At 33.2% G+C, this 8,182-nt stretch overlaps 1 long non-coding RNA gene across 1 annotated transcript; it reads right to left on the reverse strand.

Annotated features, from left to right (window-relative positions):
* Nucleotides 1-564: 564 nt before the first annotated feature.
* LOC129960806 (uncharacterized) lies at nucleotides 565-6,454 on the reverse strand. The gene is made up of 4 exons (XR_008783691.1): nucleotides 6,296-6,454; nucleotides 4,171-4,321; nucleotides 2,611-2,714; nucleotides 565-1,262 (listed from the first exon to the last, which is right to left on the reverse strand). It is a non-coding gene; the product is annotated as an uncharacterized LOC129960806 (long non-coding RNA).
* Nucleotides 6,455-8,182: the final 1,728 nt, after the last annotated feature.

Genomic DNA, 8,182 nt, shown 5'->3' on the forward strand with positions numbered 1-8,182 from the left:
CTTAAATAGAAAGTCATCAGGGGCCAGTGTTAACGCGCTAATAGCCATTCTATCCTTTTTCAAGCTCCATGTAGTCGATTCTAAAAGTTACCCAACTAGATCCTCTTAGTTAAGTGCAATTTTTACTTTTCATATTGGCATCAGCGGCTGCCAATAACCGTAGATTTTTTAGCCAAAATTGGTTTTAAATGCGGCTACCAATTCTGAAAGAATTGAATTTCGGAAAAATTAAGTCAATTATGGACCAATTTGAATTGAAGGGCTTGAATTTTTAATTAAGTATCCTGAAGAGGCTTAACTAAAGTCGGATCAGGGTTTAGATTTAGGATTACGCAGATTATGTTCAAAATTGAACCTCAGCCAGTAGATATGTTAAATTATCAAGTTTGTTATGCAACTTCGAATTAGATGATTTGAGGATATCTTGTTTAAATTTTCGAAAAGTTATGAAGATTCTCTTATGAAATGGGCTCGAGTTCAAAACCAGATTTCGATCCGATGTCGTACGCGATGTTTAGTGCTTATACCATGTCCAATTTTCAACTATTTTATTCTGTGCTCCTTTCCTACATTCATCCGTTTCATTATGCTTAAGCAACATTTAATTGTAATTAAATTTTGAGCCTCTGAAAATTAGGAGCTTAAATCGGTATCAAAATCAACTATTTTCTTTGAAGCAAATCTGAGAAAGTACCATTTTAAGATGAGCAATTGCTTTTATAAACAGGAGTACCAATAATAACTAGCATGAAATTGACCTTTAAATTTTGAAACTCTAGATCAAATTGGAGGTTATTTGAAACAAATATTTAATTAAATTTCATTGGAATGTACGCTTTTAAAATATTCAAAAATTGGAGTAACAAGTCAAAGTGTTCACAAGAAATTAAGTCTTACGAAACTAATTTTGATGTCAATTCTTAATATGCCATTTGCTGCCGAAATCCGACACTAAAGATTGGTATGCATCGCATGCCCTTCCAAGTACTCATATTAGTTCACAAGTCAATCCATCGAAAGAGTCGAGGTCCATAAATTCAGGTTCGTTGTCGTAAAAATGAAGTCATACTTGAAATAATCAAGACACCGTCAATATTCTTTCGCATTATCATCCAAATATGTAGAACAGTGGCGTTTGGATCGTCAACAAGTAGCTGGATAGCGAAACCTTCCTTTCAATGCACCGGTATATCTCCATGGATGGATTGGCAATTTACACATGCATGCATATACCCAGGAGACGTTTCCATTTCTCTTGGGTCCTGAAAGAGATCGTATAGATACTTCAGCGCATGGGTAAAAAGAAATATTTCACTTTAAGCAGATAAGCTTAAGCTAGCGATTTCTTTAAATTCATAAGGCAAAGATAATTTCGTCTTTTGTAAAAATTCTAGAAGTGCAGCCCAGTAATCCGAAAACTAGGAGCTAAATTTCATTAGATTAAGAATGCAAGGAGGAAAAGTTTAATTTTAAGAATTAAGCACCTATTAAAATCCTGACAAGACTAGTAACAGGATGAGAAATTCAATATAAACGGCAATTCTAGATTCCGAGAAGGAGCCAACGCTTTTAGACTAGATGAATGGGTCAGTTGTGTAATCTTGAAAATTGTCAGTCCAATCAAACCAAGGCGAAGTCATTTTTGTTTACCATTATGTAAACATTAAGACTCGTACAGGACGAATATGTATCAAGATTCTCGTATTTTAAACATTGGTAAATTAACAAAGATCAAATTGAGTTTAATGTGTTTGGAGCGTGAACATTTGATAACAGGATATTCTTGTTAGTGGGTTCCAATGGAATAATTTAATGTAAAAGATTTCGGACAGTCTGTTCCAATGAGCGCGACATGAAAAACATTGTATCGACATGGTATCCTAGATCAGGTTTTTTTAAAACCAAGTAATGTTCAGGGAAGTCAAATATTTCAGGGAATTTGTAATATGCGTGGATCGTATAATTAGATCTACAATTTAGAGCCAAGTTTCATAAAGGATCTCGACTTAAAATCTAGATTTGATTACGATTTTCCCACTCTGTCATTAGAACTACATTTGTTGAAATTCACTTATGTCAAATTCAAAAAGTTTCACATTTCTTTAATAGTACGTCAGTAATTCAAGGTTTTGTTCTTTTCGCATTAAGTTGGCATTTTACAGCCCGTAGAAATTCGGGTGTTTTCAGTGCACAATATATGCATCTCCGTTTTAAAATAGAAACTTTCAATACGTTAAGCAAAAATCGATTTGGTAGAACCCTTAATGTGTTGAACATGAACAGAATACAGGCATGGAATATTTAAAATTAGTTTTCCCAATACTCGCCGAATGCTAAGTTCTGATTTATGGAGCAGGAGCCAATTTGGGCAGTACTACGTTAGATATTAATGTTAAATTTCTGCAATATGAAAAATCGTTTGATCAACTCGTACTCTCAAGTATAAGATGTATATAAATCACTGGAGTATTGGAGACTGTTATAGTTTTTACAAGTTGACTATATTTGAACCAGCGGGAAATGTTTAGAAGGTTCAAGTTGAATAACCTTACAGTAACCATACAAGATTAGAAAACCTGAAGTTTATTTTACATCTCTTTAAAAACTTACCATTGAGACTGCATTCTTTGTAATAATGGTCATTTTGAAGGCTTGAAAGATGCTCACTGTTGCTTAAACCAACGACTTGGTTACGAATTCTAGTCGGAATAGACCTATAAAGAAAGGATTCATTAATTTTAAATTCCTATAATATGCATACATGTTCAGTCATCTACATACTGAGGAAACATTTACAACAGAGGCGCGGATTCGTCAGACACTATCGAAGTTCGAACCAAAATTGGTTTCAAGCGGGGAAATGTCATTAAATTGACTTTCGATATCTACTTCATGTTGAATCCTTCCTGGGGTATAAAAGCCAATCCAGTTTTAATATCGTTTAATACGTGTCGTAAGACTTACAAAAGCAAACTCTTGCACTGATATGCCCGGCCCGAGATTTAGTTTGAACCCTTGCGAGTATTTTAACCAACTTGAAATTTCATTTCCAATATCATAATCTCATCGCTATTTACTACGCATTAGCGACTCGGGGTAGGAGGTAGCAAAAAAATGACTTTCCTAGAGAAGACCGAGTTTGACTCCAGTTGAAGAATTCAAATTTGTATTTTATACGATTCAGTGCATAGTTCAATTATTAGACAAACAATGTGGAGTGTGTTGTTTCTTGAAGCAATGACATGAACAGGTCTTAGATGAATTTTGCATTATTTTTCAAGTACGCCATACGTACCGATATTATACGTTTTCCTACCGTAACCCTATTCTTTATTATATCTCCTGAATGAAGGCATTTTCAACAAGTTGATATTCAGTTATATGAACCAACCATTTAACTGCTTATTCCGCGGGTTAGTAATCTGTTTTTTCCGTTGCTTCTCACGGTTTAATGCGTTTATCTCTTGCTATTGCAGATTTTATATTATCGGGTAGCATACAATAACGGCTAACTTGTAAACTATTCGAGTTTATTTGAAAACGTCGCATCTAAATAGCGATTTAGAGAAAATCCGCAGTCAGATGGTTAAAGTAATTTAGCAAGTCATTGAAATCCGACATAAGTCTACGCGTGCTTGTAGCTACATTTATGAAGACCATACTAGTTTTGAAATTTCATGGTACGAATTTCGTAAAGTTTGAATGCTAGCACGGATATGGGACATGCTATTTTCATATCCATTGACCTAAGAAAATAAGCTGCTCCCTGTCAAAATGACTTTGTTGAGTACGAATCTTACGAAAGACAAAGATTGAATGAAACATTTAGTACTTAAGCTAACAATGAAGCTGAAACATTTATAACTTCCCTAATAAAAATCTAAAGCTGGTGACGGGTTTTCCCCTTAAATGACGCCATTTTCTTCAGCTGTCGGGATTCATAGAAGGATAACTGCACGAGAATTTTTAATTTTATTTGTAAAAGCATATGAAGTTTATTATAAATTCCCATACTTAGAGAACCATTCGGAAGTCAAAATTCAAATGATAGAGATAATATTGCAATTCAACTAGAATATTAATTGCGATAATCTTTGTTCGATATCTTTTAGATATCGAAAATTCACTGCGGAATAAGATTTTGAAAGCATTATGTAATCAAATTCTTACCTTTGGAGGTTTCATCCAATATCCTCATGTGGGGTCAGTTATTTCGATGAATGTATCGTTCAGTTTGTATTATCTAGAAAGTGAGCCAACGTCAGGATTTCGGTGCAGCCACTTTCCATTCAAATTACATTCGTCCAGAGTAATGTGAAGACTAGAGAACAAAACAACCATTAAGATGTGAATGGTTATGTTAAAGCAATTTCAATTATACAACAGTTTTTAAATATACAGGTTAACTAGACCATTTTTGGAATAAGTTTTTACACGGAAGTATTTTTAGTATAATTTTTTTTGTACTTGAGGTCTCGGATCTAAGCAATAATCTTGTATTCCGGATAACATTTTACTACAAAAAATTAGCTAGTTTTCCTACAGGCATTGGGTTTATAGAAGAACTAGCGGCCTTTTTATAACATTGGTCTATCCAACGAGATCTGGGCAGCCCTCCTACAATATTCTGGAGACGATTGCCGAACATACCCTTTGAACACTGAACTCGAGAATTCATGGAGTAGTAAGATTGCCGTCATTGTGCTGGAAGTTATTTGTCCATAAATATTTCCTCTGCACCTTCAGCCATTTTTCCCGATTTCATTAAAATTTGGGCCATGAGTATGTAGAAGGATAGAGCTGAATTAGAGAATATTTACCCAACAGACTGTTGTAAACTATGGTTAAGAAGAAATCCATGTTAGCTGAAAATTATTTTAACTTCTAAGCATTTTTATGGAAGATCCTATTAATTGATCTATCAATGGGTTATCTATTCTTACGCTCCACCATATTCCAATCCTAACTTAATTGAATCAGATAAGTAACAGTTTACACAAAAGGAGAAAGGCATTCCATTCTAAAGACCATGGCCGATAAAAGTAGAAATTTAACCGAAGTCGTGTCACGAAAACGATTGTGAGCGATATTACGTTTTTCTTAACTGAATAATTATATAGCTTAAATTCAACATCTAGATGCCATTTAAGATAGACTCGTCAGAAGCACCTGCTTTGCCAAATTCGAGTGGTTTGCAGAAAATTTTGACGATAGCTTTTTGCCCCTCTGAACCCATTTTATGAGCGATTTCTGTACATTGTCACTCCGACAAGCATGAAACTCGGGTTGACTGGCTTTGAGATTATACCCGGCTTTGCAGACGTATGACAAGCAGTTTTTAAAGAATTTTAGCCAGAGAATAACTGTGGGAAGGACGTAATATACAGTACCAAGAAATAAACGCTTATGTATAGAGCATTTAATTATTTTAGATTACATTACCCGTTTAATGAATTAGATAACCAAATTTAGAGCTATAAGCACGTAACGACTCACAGAACTCACCGTTTTAGTAGTTTGAGTTCAAATTGGAAGGCCATGCACTAGAAAGATCCAGGGAGACGTGCGACACATGTGTAACCTGTTATTTGCGCACTTTGCAATTTCATTTTTTAATGATTTAGTTTTAAGGGATTCTCTGTTAACGTAATGAAAGAATGCAGCCCATCTAGTTAAATTTTGGAGGGTAGGTTAGAATACATGCCGTCCTGCTATTAACGTGGTTTTTTGTTAACGTTTTGAGTTCATGCGATTTGCACATGTCTTCTTTCAAGTAATGGAAAGGCATCTAATCAAAGTCACACTATTTATGGAAAATTTCTTGGGATGGTATCGCAAATGAAATCATTTAAAGTAGAGCAATTTGAATTTATGGAATCCAGCATGAATAGATTTTTTTATAGTTAGATTTCGAACAATTTTATTAAATATTCGTATATTTATAAATACACAACAGCACTACTGTATCGACATGTCAAAATAGTTGGAAGTTGACGTAAAAGTTTTTGAAGTATACTACTCCATGTAAAAAATCTTAAGTAGGAAAAAAATTCAAGATTTCATCGAGTTGATTGTCGTTAGAAGAGCTTATTCCAAGATAATTATTTTAAAGATCAAGTTAACTACGAGTGTAAAATACCCTCTCCATCTCGGAAACTAATCTCATTTTAATCTCACGATTCCACTCGAGATACAGTAAACCTACGATCGATAACCAAGCAATAAATCTTTCTTGTAAATGAAGAAAATAACCACACTAAAATTCAAGGATTATATTTACTAAAACTTTACTTACTAAAAGCAGATGGCTAATATAATCGGCAAGGTTTGCAATAGATGAACTTGAAAGAAGCGAGAGATTGGGATTTATAGCAACAATGGCTGTTTACCAACAAATGAAATAACGTTGAGCAAAAACAAACATAAGCTATGCAATAAACAGTCTCAAAAGCACTGAAAAGACGAAACAAGCCACCAATTAGTCTGTTTTAAAGTATCTTGAATATATTTCAACCAATCAAAATTATCCGGGATTTTTTTCGGTCTGAGTTCTGAAGTATGTTATTTGCATAAAACCGATTATTTCTCTTTAGTCGGAAGACCATGGTGGCATGGTGAGAGAGTCGTGGTTTCAAAATTCTATTTCATTGATCAACTAGCTAGTATGCGAATTTGCTGTACATGAAATTTAGTGATCTATGCTAAAATGTTGGTTTGCTTACACAAATATCTGCTTATGCGTTATTTCACTTTTTGACAGTGAATAAAAATGCTGAGGTCTATAAATGTCCCTCGTGTATTATTTCAAACATGATTACAGCGCGCTTATATTTAATAAATCCTTTATCCGTAATATGATTTCTCGTTTTCATATGATTTCTAGCTATACGTTTGTCTGTCTGCTTTCTATTCAAAAGAGAAAGCATGAAGAAAGCATTTGAAGCTGGAAATGGAAAAACTTGATCATTAATTTTTATATATATTTAATGACTAAAATGATCAACAAGATAATTTGTCTTGTTTTATTAGATAGCTGATGACCATAATCAATCCTACAGCGATATTTTTTCTCATTTGACAAGCATTTTTTATAAATTATTTTTAGTAATTCTGATACCTATTATGATAATTGTATTGATATACAACTTTATTTAACTAAATTATTTAATTACTATTATTATTATTTAAACTTTATATCGTCTAGGAGAAAATCAGCTTTTTGATTATTTAATTGTCCTTAATGATTCAAATGTATTTCAATTAACTGAGATTATGCTTAAATTAATCATGCGATTCTTTTCTACTAATTGCTTGTCCCTGATAAATGAAGCAGAAAGATTGTCTTGATCATTGATTTGTTGATACTTCCAAGGCTGCATTTTCAGTTAAATCTACTAACAAACATTCCTGTCTTCCTTCTCTGCAATAATTGTTAATGGCATGATCACGAATGCACTTAACTGATTTCCATTTAATTATTTCTTCAGGCCCTAATTTGTTAATTTAATTTTCTGCATTCTTATTACGGATAGTAAAAAGCAATATTTCAGAGCTTTTCAGCAGTTAAAAAGAAACTTTGTTCAATATTACATTGTTAAGTAGGTTTGATTTATATTCAAAAACCCAAATTAAGTTTTGTTTATTGGATATTTTATTCTGCAAGGAAGGTGCAAATTCCATGCTTAGAAAATGAGTTTTTCATTTTCTTTACTTTTAATCAGCTGAAGCTGTCTTCCCAAAACTTTCTCGCTTACACTCTAATAAATGTATTTGTGTATTATTAATCATATACCTTTGGCGGTGAATAGATTTGAAAGAGCCTATTAGGATGCCATCTTTGGCGATTAGTTGTTAGGTTGCATCAAATAAAGAAGTACCAGAAGACCGAATATATATTATAGATGCCTCATTAGGACGGAATGATTTTAAAATTTTATACAGAAATATAATTGTAGCCCCAAAATTACATACCAAATTTCATATATTTAAGTTATTCGTTTTTGAGTTATCGAGTTTAAATATTTTTGGAAGTACAAACGAAATTATATCCACATAGCTCTCTTCATTTCGCAGTTATCGGTCTAACTTATATTTGAACAGTCGGACAGGCAAAATTCTTTTGAATGGATTTTATCAAAAATTTTGTAGAAATCTATAGGTGGGGAAACTTGAAAGAAGCTTC

This window comes from Argiope bruennichi, chromosome X2, assembly GCF_947563725.1.
Source record: "Argiope bruennichi chromosome X2, qqArgBrue1.1, whole genome shotgun sequence".
Taxonomy (NCBI): Eukaryota; Metazoa; Arthropoda; class Arachnida; order Araneae; family Araneidae; genus Argiope; species Argiope bruennichi.